Below are 13265 nucleotides of genomic sequence, written 5' to 3' on the forward strand. Positions count from 1 at the left end.
CCTACACCACACCAGGGCCTTAGTTGCTATTGAGGCCAATTACACCACACCAGGGTATGTGGCTCTTGCTCAGGCCACTTACACCACACCAGGGCCTTAGTTGCTATTGAGGCCAATTACACCACACCAGGGCCTGTGGCTCTTGCTCAGGACACTCACATCACACCAGGCCCTGCGCTTCTGGCCGAGGCCATCTTCACCAAACCAGGCCCTGTGGCTCTTGCTCAGGCCACTTACACCACACCAGGGCCTGTGGCTCTGGCTTAGGCCACTTACACCACACCAGGGCCTGTGGCACTTGCTCAGGCCACTTACACCACACCAGGGCCTGTGGCACTGGCTGAGGCCACTTAGACCACACCAGGGCCTGTGGCTGCTGGCTGAGGCCACTTACACCACACCAGGGCCTGTGGCTGCTGGCTGAGGCCACTTACACCAAACCAGGGCCTGTGGCTGCTTGCTGAGGCCATCTTCACCAAACCAGGCCCTGTGCTGCTTGCTGTGGCCATGTAAAACACACCAGGGCCTGAGTGACCGGCTGGGGCCACTTACACCACACCAGGGCCTGTGGCTGCTGGCTGAGGCCACCTACACCACACCAGGGCCTTAGTTGCTATTGAGGCCAATTACACCACACCAGGGTATGTGGCTCTTGCTCAGGCCACTTACACCACACCAGGGCCTTAGTTGCTATTGAGGCCACTTACACCACACCAGGGCCTGTGGCTGCTGGCTGAGGCCACCTACACCACACCAGGGCCTTAGTTGCTATTGAGGCCAATTACACCACACCAGGGTATGTGGCTCTTGCTCAGGCCACTCACATCACACCAGGCCCTGCTCTTCTGGCCGAGGCCATCTTCACCAAACCAGGCCCTGTGCTGCTAGCTGTGGCCATGTACAACACACCAGGCCCTGTGCTGGTTCCTGAGGCCATCTTCAACAATCCAGGGCCTGTGCTGTTGGATAAATGCTAAACTGAGCCTTTGGGTTAGGGTATTATGCAAACATGCAGGTATGGTTATAGGATTGTCTTCGTAACTTCAGGTACTTGCCACCTAATCACTTGAATCCATAAATTGACTCATTGTGCTGGGGCCAGCAGCTTATGGCCATACCACCCTGAGCACGCCCGACCTCGTCTGATCTCGGAAGCTAAGCAGGGCTGGGCTTGGTTAGTACTTGGATGGGAGACTGCCTGGGAATACCTGGTGCTGTAAGCCTTTCATTTTCATGTCATTGAACCGCTTTTGATCCAGAGAAGGGGTGTATTAAAAGACCAAAAGCAGCTGCCCACTAATGAGGGCACATTAACGACATTGCTTTTGGCTCTTTTCCAATGTCTTGTGCTGCTAGCTGATGCCACCTACACCACACCAGGGCCTGAGTGACCGGCTGGGGCCACTTACACCACATCAGGGCCTGTGGCTCTGGCTGAGGCCACTTACACCACACCAGGGCCTGTGGCTGCTGGCTGAGGCCACCTACACCACACCAGGGCCTTAGTTGCTATTGAGGCCAATTACACCACACCAGGGTCTGTGGCTCTTGCTCAGGCCACTTACACCACACCAGGCCTGTGGCACTTGCTCAGGCCACTTACACCACACCAGGGCCTGTGGCTGCTGGCTGAGGCCACTTACACCACACCAGGGCCTGTGGCTGCTGGCTGAGGCCACCTACACCACACCAGGGCATTAGTTGCTATTGAGGCCAATTACACCACACCAGGGTCTGTGGCTCTTGCTCAGGCCACTTACACCACACCAGGGCCTGTGGCTCTTGCTCAGGCCACTTACACCACACCAGGGCCTGTGGCTGCTGGCTGAGGCCACTTACACCACACCAGGGCCTGTGGCTGCTGGCTGAGGCCACCTACACCACACCAGGGCCTGTGGCTGCTGGCTGAGGCCAATTACACCACACCAAGGCCTGTGGCTCTTGCTCAGGCCACTTACACCACACCAGGGCCTGTGGCTGCTGGCTGAGGCCACCTACACCACACCAGGGCATTAGTTGCTATTGAGGCCAATTACACCACACCAGGGTCTGTGGCTCTTGCTCAGGCCACTTACACCACACCAGGGCCTGTGGCTCTTGCTCAGGCCACTTACACCACACCAGGGCCTGTGGCTGCTGGCTGAGGCCACGTACACCACACCAGGGCCTGTGGCTGCTGGCTGAGGCCACTTACACCACACCAGGGCCTGTGGCTGGTGGCTGAGGCCACCTACACCACACCAGGGCCTGTGGCTGCTGGCTGAGGCGACTTACACCACACCAGGGCCCTTTTGCTGCTGGCTGAGGCCACTTACACCACACCAGTGCCTGTGGCTTCTGTCTGAGGCGACTTACACCACACCAGGGCCTGTGGCTGCTGGCTGAGGCCAATTACACCACACCAGGGTCTGTGGCTCTTGCTCAGGCCACTTACACCACACCAGGGCCTGTGGCACTGGCTGAGGCCACTTACACCACACCAGGGCCTGTGGCTGCTGGCTGAGGCGACTTACACCACACCAGGGCCCTTTTGCTGCTGGCTGAGGCCACTTACACCACACCAGTGCCTGTGGCTTCTGGCTGAGGCGACTTACACCACACCAGGGCCTGTGGCTGCTGGCTGAGGCCACTCACATCACACCAGGCCCTGCGCTTCTGGCCGAGGCCATCTTCACCAAACCAGGCCCTGTGCTGCTTGCTGTGGCCATGTACAACACACCAGGCCCTGTGCTGGTTCCTGAGGCCATCTTCAACAATCCAGGGCCTGTGCTGTTGGATAAATGCCAAACTGAGCCTTTGGGTTAGGGTATTATGCAAACATGCAGGTATGGTTATAGGATTGTCTTCGCAACTTCAGGTACTTGCCACCTAATCACTTGAATCCATAAATTGAGACATTGTGCTGGGGCCAGCAGCTTACGGCCATACCACCCTGAGCACGCCCGACCTCGTCTGATCTCGGAAGCTAAGCAGGGCTGGGCTTGGTTAGTACTTGGATGGGAGACTGCCTGGGAATACCTGGTGCTGTAAGCCTTTCATTTTCATGTCATTGAACCGCTTTTGATCCAGAGAAGGGGTGTATTAAAAGACCAAAAGCAGCTGCCCATTAATGAGGGCACATTAACGACACTGCTTTTGGCTGTTTTCCAATGTCTTGTGCTGCTAGCTGATGCCACCTACACCACACCAGGGCCTGAGTGACCGGCTGTGGCCACTTACACCACACCAGGGCCTGTGGCTGCTGGCTGAGGCCAGTTACACCACACCAGAGCCTGTGGCTGCTGGCTGAAGCCACTTACACCACACCAGGGCCTTAGTTGCTATTGAGGCCACTTACACCACACCAGGGCCTGTGGCTGCTGGCTGAGGCCACCTACACCACACCAGGGCCTGTGGCTGCTGGCTGAGGCCACTTACACCACACCAGGGCCTGTGGCTGCTGGCTGAAGCCACTTACACCACACCAGGGCCTTAGTTGCTATTGAGGCCACTTACACCACACCAGGGCCTGTGGCTGCTGGCTGAGGCCACCTACACCACACCAGGGCCCTTTTGCTGCTGGCTGAGGCCACTTACACCACACCAGGGTATGTGGCTCTTGCTCAGGCCACTTACACCACACCAGGGCCTTAGTTGCTATTGAGGCCAATTACACCACACCAGGGCCTGTGGCACTGGCTGAGGCCACTTACACCACACCAGGGCCTGTGGCTGCTGGCTGAGGCCACCTACACCACACCAGGGCCTGTGGCTGCTGGCTGAGGCCACTTACAACACACCAGGGCCTGTGGCTCTTGTTCAGGCCACTCATATCACACCAGGCCCTGTGCTTCTGGCCGAGGCCATCTTCACCAAACCAGGCCCTGTGCTGCTTGCTGTGGCCATGTACAACACATCAGGCCCTGTGCTGGTTCCTGAGGCCATCTTCAACAATCCAGGGCCTGTGCTGTTGGATAAATGCCAAACTGAGCCTTTGGGTTAGGGTATTATGCAAACATGCAGGTATGGTTATAGCATTGTCTTCGTAACTTCAGGTACTTGCCACCTAATCACTTGAATCCATAAATTGAGACATTGTGCTGGCGCCAGCAGCTTACGGCCATACCACCCTGAGCACGCCCGACCTCGTCTGATCTCGGAAGCTAAGCAGGGCTGGGCTTGGTTAGTACTTGGATGGGAGACTGCCTGGGAATACTTGGTGCTGTAAGCCTTTCATTTTCATGTCATTGAACCGCTTTTGATCCAGAGAAGGGGTGTATTAAAAGACCAAAAGCAGCTGCCCATTAATGAGGGCACATTAACGACACTGCTTTTGGCTCTTTTCCAATGTCTTGTGCTGCTAGCTGATGCAACCTACACCACACAAGGGCCTGAGGGACCGGCTGGGGCCACTTACACCACATCAGGGCCTGTGGCTCTGGCTGAGGCCACTTTCACCACACCAGGGCCTGTGGCTGCTGGCTGAGGCCACCTACACCACACCAGGGCATTAGTTGCTATTGAGGCCAATTACACCACACCAGGGTCTGTGGCTCTTGCTCAGGCCACTTACACCACACCAGGGCCTGTGGCACTGGCTGAGGCCACTTAGACCACACCAGGGCCTGTGGCTGCTGGCTGAGGCCACTCACACCACACCAGGGCCTGTGGCTGCTAGCTGAGGCCACTTACACCAAACCAGGGCCTGTGGCTGCTTGCTGAGGCCATCTTCACCAAACCAGGCCCTGTGCTGCTTGCTGTGGCCATGTACAACACACCAGACCCTGTGCTGGTTCCTGAGGCCATCTTCAACAATCCAGGGCCTGTGCTGTTGGATAAATGCCAAACTGAGCCTTTGGGTTAGGGTATTATGCAAACATGCAGGTATGGTTACAGGATTGTCTTCGTAACTTCAGGTACTTGCCACCTAATCACTTGAATCCATAAATTGAGACATTGTGCTGGGGCCAGCAGCTTACGGCCATACCACCCTAAGCACGCCCGACCTCGTCTGATCTCGGAAGCTAAGCAGGGCTGGGCTTGGTTAGTACTTGTATGGGAGACTGCCTGGGAATACCTGGTGCTGTAAGCCTTTCATTTTCATGTCATTGAACCGCTTTTGATCCAGAGAAGGGGTGTATTAAAAGACCAAAAGCAGCTCCCCATTAATGAGGGCACATTAACGACATTGCTTTTGGCTGTTTTCCAATGTCTTTTGCTGCTAGCTGATGCCACCTACACCACACCAGGGCCTAAGTGACCGGCTGGGGCCACTTACACCACATCAGGGCCTGTGGCTCTGGCTGAGGCCACTTACACCACACCAGGGCCTGTGGCTGCTGGCTGAGGCCAGTTACACCACACCAGAGCCTGTGGCTGCTGGCTGAAGCCACTTACACCACACCAGGGCCTTAGTTGCTATTGAGGCCACTTACACCACACCAGGGCCTGTGGCTGCTGGCTGAGGCCACCTACACCACACCAGGGCCTGTGGCTGCTGGCTGAGGCCACTTACACCACACCAGGGCCCTTTTGCTGCTGGCTGAGGCCACTTACACCACACCAGGGCCTGTGGCTCTTGCTCAGGCCACTCACATCACACCAGGCCCTGCGCTTCTGGACGAGGCCATCTTCACCAAACCAGGCCCTGTGGTTCTTGCTTAGGCCACTTACACCACACCAGGGCCTGTGGCTCTGGCTTAGGCCAATTACACCACACCAGGGTCTGTGGCTCTTGCTGAGGCCACTTACACCACACCAGGGCCTGTGGCTGCTGGCTGAGGCCACTTACACCACACCACGGCCTGTGGCTGCTGGCTGAGACCACCTACACCACACCAGGGCCTGTGGCTGCTTGCTGAGGCGACTTACACCACACCAGGGCCTGTTGCTGCTGGCTGAGGCCACTTACACCACACCAGTGCCTGTGGCTTCTGGCTGAGGCGACTTACACCACACCAGGGCCTGTTGCTGCTGGCTGAGGCCACTTACACCACACCAGGGCCTGTGGCTGCTGGCTCAGGCCACTCATATCAAACCAGGTCCTGTGCTTCTGGCCGAGGCCATCTTCACCAAACCAGGCCCTGTGCTGCTAGCTGAGGCGACTTACACCACATCAGGGCCTGTGGCTCTGGCTGAGGCCACTTACACCACACCAGGGCCTGTGGCTGCTGGCTGAGGCCAGTTACACCACACCAGGGCCTGTGGCTGCTGGCTGAGGCCACATACACCACACCAGGGCCTTAGTTGCTATTGAGGCCAATTACACCACACCAGGGTCTGTGGCTCTTGCTCAGGCCACTCACATCACACCAGGCCCTGCGCTTCTGGCCACTTACACCACACCAGGGCCTGTGGCTGCTGGCTGAGGCCACTTACACCATACCAGGGCCTGTGGCTGTTGGCTGAGGCCACTTACACCACACCAGGGCCTTAGTTGCTATTGAGGCCACTTACACCACACCAGGGCCTGTGGCTCTGGCTGAGGCCACTTACACCACACCAGGGCCTTATTTGCTATTCAGGCCAGTTACACCACACCAGGGCCTGTGGCTCTGGCTCAGGCCACTTACACCACACCAGGGCCTGTGGCTGCTGGCTGAGGCCACTTACACCACATAAGGGCTTGTGGCTGCTGGCTGAGGCCACCTACACCACATCAGGGCCTGTGGCTGCTGGCTGAGGCCACCTACACCACACCAGGGCCTGTGGGTTCTGGCTGAGGCCACTTACACCACACCAGGGCCTTATTTGCTATTCAGGCCACTTACACCACACCAGGGCCTGTGGCTCTTGCTCAGGCCACTTACACCACACCAGGGCCTGTGGCTCTTGCTCAGGCCACTCATATCACACCAGGCCCTGTGCTTCTGGCTGAGGCCACTTAGACCACACCAGGGCCTGTGGCTGCTGGCTGAGGCCACTTACACCACACCAGGGCCTGTGGCTGCTGGCTGAGGCCATCTACACCACACCAGGGCCTGTGGCTGCTGGCTGAGGCGACTTACACCACACCAGGGCCCTTTTGCTGCTGGCTGAGGCCACTTACACCACACCAGTGCCTGTGGCTTCTGGCTGAGGCGACTTACACCACACCAGGGCCTGTGGCTGCTGGCTGAGGCCACTTACACCACACCAGGGCCTGTGGCTGCTGGCTTAGGCCACCTACACCACACCAGGGCCTTAGTTGCTATTGAGGCCAATTACACCACACCATGGTCTGTGGCTCTTGCTCAGGCCACTTACACCACACCAGGGCCTGTGGCACTGGCTGAGGCCACTTACACCACACCAGGGCCTGTGGGTTCTGGCTGAGGCGACTTACACCAAACCAGGGCCTGTGGCTGCTGGCTGAGGCCACTTACACCACACCAGGGCCTATGGCTCTTGCTCAGGCCACTCACATCACACCAGGCCCTGCGCTTCTGGCCGAGGCCATCTTCACCAAACCAGGCCCTGTGCTGCTAGCTGTGGCCATGTACAACACACCAGGCCCTGTGCTGGTTCCTGAGGCCATCTTCAACAATCCAGGGCCTGTGCTGTTGGATAAATGCTAAACTGAGCCTTTGGGTTAGGGTATTATGCAAACATGAAGGTAGGGTTATAGGATTGTCTTCGTAACTTCAGGTACTTGCCACCTAATCACCTGAATCCATAAATTGAGACATTGTGCTGGGGCCAGCAGCTTACGGCCATACCACCCTGAGCACGCCCGACCTCGTCTGATCTCGGAAGCTGAGCAGGGCTGGGCTTGGTTAGTACTTGGATGGGAGACTGCCTGGGAATACCTGGTGCTGTAAGTCTTTCATTTTCATGTCATTGAACCGCTTTTGATCCAGAGAAGGGGTGTATTAAAAGACCAAAAGCAGCTGCCCATTAATGAGGGCACATTAACGACATTGCTTTTGGCTGTTTTCCAATGTCTTGTGCTGCTAGCTGATGCCACCTACACCACACCAGGGCCTGAGTGACCGGTTGGGGCCACTTACACCACATCAGGGCCTGTGGCTCTGGCTGAGGCCACTTACACCACACCAGGGCCTGTGGCTGCTGGCTGAGGCCACTTACACCACACCAGGGCCTTAGTTGCTATTGAGGCCAATTACACCACACCATGGTCTGTGGCTCTTGCTCAGGCCACTTACACCACACCAGGGCCTGTGGCACTGGCTGAGGCCACTTACACCACACCAGGGCCTGTGGCTGCTGGCTGAGGCCACTTACACCACACAAGGGCTTGTGGCTGCTGGCTGAGGCCACCTACACCACACCAGGGCCTGTGGCTGCTGGCTGAGGTCACCTACACCACACCAGGGCCTGTGGCTCTTGCTCAGGCCACTTACACCACACCAGGGCCTGTGGCTCTTGCTCATGCCACTTACACCACACCAGGGCCTGTGGCTGCTGGCTGAGGCCACTTACACCACACAAGGGCTTGTGGCTGCTGGCTGAGGCCACTTACACCACACCAGGGCCTGTGGCTGCTGGCTGAGGCCATCTACACCACACCAGGGCCTGTGGCTGCTGGCTGAGGCGACTTACACCACACCAGGGCCCTTTTGCTGCTGGCTGAGGCCATCTACACCACACCAGGGCCTGTGGCTGCTGGCTGAGGCCACTTACACCACACCAGGGCCTGTGGCTCTTGCTCAGGCCACTCACATCACACCAGGCCCTGCGCTTCTGGCCGAGGCCATCTTCACCAAACCAGGCCCTGTGGCTCTTGCTCAGGCCACTTACACCACACCAGGGCCTGTGGCTCTGGCTTAGGCCACTTACACCACACCAGGGCCTGTGGCACTTGCTCAGGCCACTTACACCACACCAGGGCCTGTGGCTGCTGGCTGAGGCCACTTACACCACACCAGGGCCTGTGGCTCTTACTCAGGCCACTTACACCACACCAGGGCCTGTGGCATTGGCTGAGGCCACCTACACCACACCAGGGCCTGTGGCTGCTGGCTGCTGGCTGAGGCCACCTACACCACACCAGGGCCTGTGGCTGCTGGCTGAGGCCACCTACACCACACCAGGGCCTGTGGCTCTTGCTCAGGCCACTTACACCACACCAGGGCCTGTGGCTCTTGCTCATGCCACTTACACCACACCAGGGCCTGTGGCTCTTGCTCAGGCCACTCATATCACACCAGGCCCTGTGCTTCTGGCTGAGGCCACTTAGACCACACCAGGGCCTGTGGCTGCTGGCTGAGGCCACTTACACCACACCAGGGCCTGTGGCTGCTGGCTGAGGCCATCTACACCACACCAGGGCCTGTGGCTGCTGGCTGAGGCGACTTACACCACACCAGGGCCCTTTTGCTGCTGGCTGAGGCCACTTACACCACACCAGTGCCTGTGGCTTCTGGCTGAGGCGACTTACACCACACCAGGGCCTGTGGCTGCTGGCTGAGGCCACTTACACCACACCAGGGCCTGTGGCTCTTGCTCAGGCCACTCACATCACACCAGGCCCTGCGCTTCTGGCCGAGGCCATCTTCACCAAACCAGGCCCTGTGGCTCTTGCTCAGGCCACTTACACCACACCAGGGCCTGTGGCTCTGGCTTAGGCCACTTACACCACACCAGGGCCTGTGGCACTTGCTCAGGCCACTTACACCACACCAGGGCCTGTGGCTGCTGGCTGAGGCCACTTACACCACACCAGGGCCTGTGGCTCTTACTCAGGCCACTTACACCACACCAGGGCCTGTGGCACTGGCTGAGGCCACTTAGACCACACCAGGGCCTGTGGCTGCTGGCTGAGGCCACTTACACCACACCAGGGCCTGTGGCTGCTGGCTGAGGCCACTTACACCAAACCAGGGCCTGTGGCTGCTTGCTGAGGCCATCTTCACCAAACCAGGCCCTGTGCTGCTTGCTGTGGCCATGTAAAACACACCAGGTCCTGTGCTGGTTCTTGAGGCCATCTTCAACAATCCAGGGCCTGTGCTGTTGGATAAATGCCAAACTGAGCCTTTGGGTTAGGGTATTATGCAAACATGCAGGTATGGTTATAGGATTGTCTTCGTAACTTCAGGTACTTGCCACCTAATCACTTGAATCCATAAATTGAGACATTGTGCTGGAGCCAGCAACTTACGGCCATACCACCCTGAGCACGCCCGACCTCGTCTGATCTCGGAAGCAAAGCAGGGCTGGGCTTGGTTAGTACTTGGATGGGAGACTGCCTGGGAATACCTGGTGCTGTAAGCCTTTGATTTTCATGTCATTGAACCGCTTTTGATCCAGAGAAGGGGTGTATTAAAAGACCAAAAGCAGCTGCCCATTAATGAGGGCACATTAACGACATTGCTTTTGGCTGTTTTCCAATGTCTTGTGCTGCTAGCTGATGCCACTTACACCACACCAGGGCCTGTGGCTGCTGGCTGAGGCCACTTACACCACACCAGGGCCTGTGGCTGCTGGCTGAGGCCACCTACACCACACCAGGGCCTTAGTTGCTATTGAGGCCAATTACACCACACCAGGGTCTGTGGCTCTTGCTCAGGCCACTTACACCACACCAGGGCCTGTGGCACTGGCTGAGGCCACTTACACCACACCAGGGCCTGTGGCTGCTGGCTGAGGCCACCTACACCACACCAGGGCCTTAGTTGCTATTGAGGCCAATTACACCACACAAGGGCCTGTGGCTGCTGGCTGAGGCCACCTACACCACACCAGGGCCTGTGGCTGCTGGCTGAGGCCACTTACAACACACCAGGGCCTGTGGCTCTTGCTCAGGCCACTCATATCACACCAGGCCCTGCGCTTCTGGCCGAGGCCATCTTCACCAAACCAGGCCCTGTGCTGCTTGCTGTGGCCATGTACAACACACCAGGCCCTGTGCTGGTTCCTGACGCCATCTTCAACAATCCAGGGCCTGTGCTGTTGGATAAATGCCAAACTGAGCCTTTGGGTTAGGGTATTATGCAAACATGCAGGTATGGTTATAGGATTGTCTTCGTAACTTCAGGTACTTGCCACCTAATCACTTGAATCCATAAATTGAGACATTGTGCTGGGGCCAGCAGCTTACGGCCATACCACCCTGAGCACGCCCGACCTCGTCTGATCTCGGAAGCTAAGCAGGGCTGGGCTTGGTTAGTACTTGGATGGGAGACTGCCTGGGAATACCTGGTGCTGTAAGCCTTTCATTTTCATGTCATTGAACCGCTTTTGATCCAGAGAAGGGGTGTATTAAAAGACCAGAAGCAGCTCCCCATTAATGAGGGCACATTAACGACATTGCTTTTGGCTGTTTTCCATTGTCTTGTGCTGCTAGCTGATGCCACCTACACCACACCAGGGCCTGAGTGACCGGCTGGGGCCACTTACACCACATCAGGGCCTGTTGCTCTGGCTGAGGCCACTTACACCACACCAGGGCCTGTGGCTGCTGGCTGAGGCCACCTACACCACACCAGGGCCTTAGTTGCTATTGAGGCCAATTACACCACACCAGGGTATGTGGCTCTTGCTCAGGCCACTTACACCACACCAGGGCCTTAGTTGCTATTGAGGCCACTTACACCACACCAGGGCCTGTGGCACTGGCTGAGGCCACTTACACCACACCAGGGCCTGTGGCTGCTGGCTGAGGCCACCTACACCACACCAGGGCCTGTGGCTGCTGGCTGAGGCCACTTACACCACACCAGTGCCTGTGGCTTCTGGCTGAGGCGACTTACACCACACCAGGCCTGTGGCACTTGCTCAGGCCACTTACACCACACCAGGGCCTGTGGCTGCTGGCTCAGGCCACTTACACCACACCAGGGCCTGTGGCTCTTGCTCAGGCCACTTACACCACACCAGGGCCTGTGGCTGCTGGCTCAGGCCACTTACACCACACCAGGGCCTGTGGCTGCTGGCTGAGGCCACTTACACCACACCAAGGCCTGTGGCTCTTGCTCAGGCCACTCACATCACACCAGGCCCTGCGCTTCTGGCCGAGGCCATCTTCACCAAACCAGGCCCTGTGCTCCTTGCTGTGGCCATGTACAACACACCAGGCCCTGTGCTGGTTCCTGAGGCCATCTTCAACAATCCAGGGCCTGTGCTGTTGGATAAATGCCAAACTGAGCCTTTGGGTTAGGGTATTATGCAAACATGCAGGTATGGTTATAGCATTGTCTTCGTAACTTCAGGTACTTGCCACCTAATCACTTGAATCCACAAATTGAGACATTGTGCTGGAGCCAGCAGCTTACGGCCATACCACCCTGAGCACGCCCGACCTCGTCTGATCTAGGAAGCTAAGCAGGGCTGGGCTTGGTTAGTACTTGGACAGGAGACTGCCTGGGAATACCTGGTGCTGTAAGCCTTTGATTTTCATGTCATTGAACCGCTTTTGATCCAGAGAAGGGGTGTATTAAAAGACCAAAAGCAGCTGCCCATTAATGAGGGCACATTAACGACACTGCTTTTGGCTCTTTTCCAATGTCTTGTGCTGCTAGCTGATGCAACCTACACCACACAAGGGCCTGAGTGACCGGCTGGGGCCACTTACACCACATCAGGGCCTGTGGCTCTGGCTGAGGCCACTTTCACCACACCAGGGCCTGTGGCTGCTGGCTGAGGCCACCTACACCACACCAGGGCATTAGTTGCTATTGAGGCCAATTACACCACACCAGGGTCTGTGGCTCTTGCTCAGGCCACTTACACCACACCAGGGCCTGTGGCTCTTGCTCAGGCCACTTACACCACACCAGGGCCTGTGGCTGCTGGCTGAGGCCACCTACACCACACCAGGGCATTAGTTGCTATTGAGGCCAATTACACCACACCAGGGTCTGTGGCTCTTGCTCAGGCCACTTACACCACACCAGGGCCTGTGGCTCTTGCTCAGGCCACTTACACCACACCAGGGCCTGTGGCACTGGCTGAGGCCACTTACACCACACCAGGGCCTGTGGCTGCTGGCTGAGGCCACTTACACCACACCAGGGCCTGTGGCTGCTGGCTGAGGCCACTTACACCACACCAGGGCCTGTGGCTGGTGGCTGAGGCCACCTACACCACACCAGGGCCTGTGGCTGCTGGCTGAGGCCACTTACACCACACCAGGGCCCTTTTGCTGCTGGCTGAGGCCACTTACACCACACCAGTGCCTGTGGCTTCTGTCTGAGGCGACTTACACCACACCAGGGCCTGTGGCTGCTGGCTGAGGCCAATTACACCACACCAGTGCCTGTGGCTTCTGTCTGAGGCGACTTACACCACACCAGGGCCTGTGGCTGCTGGCTGAGGCCAATTACACCACACCAGGGTCTGTGGCTCTT

At 57.8% G+C, this 13265-nt stretch overlaps 4 non-coding genes and 4 pseudogenes across 4 annotated transcripts; all 8 read left to right on the forward strand.

Moving 5' to 3' along the window:
- Nucleotides 1-1104: 1104 nt before the first annotated feature.
- LOC147329491 (5S ribosomal RNA) lies at nt 1105-1223 on the forward strand. Its single transcript, XR_015129591.1, has one exon. It is a non-coding gene; the product is annotated as a 5S ribosomal RNA (ribosomal RNA).
- Nucleotides 1224-2914: 1691 nt separating this feature from the next.
- Nucleotides 2915-3033, forward strand: LOC147329492 (5S ribosomal RNA). The gene has a single exon (XR_015129525.1). It is a non-coding gene; the product is annotated as a 5S ribosomal RNA (ribosomal RNA).
- A 1058-nt stretch (nt 3034-4091) lies between these two features.
- On the forward strand, nt 4092-4210 carry LOC147329493 (5S ribosomal RNA). Its single transcript, XR_015129694.1, has one exon. It is a non-coding gene; the product is annotated as a 5S ribosomal RNA (ribosomal RNA).
- Nucleotides 4211-4952: 742 nt separating this feature from the next.
- Nucleotides 4953-5071, forward strand: LOC147329494 (5S ribosomal RNA; annotated as a pseudogene).
- A 2591-nt stretch (nt 5072-7662) lies between these two features.
- LOC147329495 (5S ribosomal RNA) lies at nt 7663-7781 on the forward strand (annotated as a pseudogene).
- A 2291-nt stretch (nt 7782-10072) lies between these two features.
- LOC147329496 (5S ribosomal RNA) lies at nt 10073-10191 on the forward strand (annotated as a pseudogene).
- Nucleotides 10192-11011: 820 nt separating this feature from the next.
- LOC147329497 (5S ribosomal RNA) lies at nt 11012-11130 on the forward strand. The gene has a single exon (XR_015129526.1). It is a non-coding gene; the product is annotated as a 5S ribosomal RNA (ribosomal RNA).
- Nucleotides 11131-12185: 1055 nt separating this feature from the next.
- Nucleotides 12186-12304, forward strand: LOC147329498 (5S ribosomal RNA; annotated as a pseudogene).
- The last annotated feature ends 961 nt before the right edge of the window (nt 12305-13265 follow it).

Source organism: Aulonocara sp. 'chitande type north' Nkhata Bay, linkage group LG5 (genome assembly GCF_057382095.1).
Source record: "Aulonocara sp. 'chitande type north' Nkhata Bay isolate Kocher_YH1m ecotype deep benthic linkage group LG5, A_spYH_male_GT1.1, whole genome shotgun sequence".
NCBI classification, from domain to species: domain Eukaryota; kingdom Metazoa; phylum Chordata; class Actinopteri; order Cichliformes; family Cichlidae; genus Aulonocara; species Aulonocara sp. 'chitande type north' Nkhata Bay.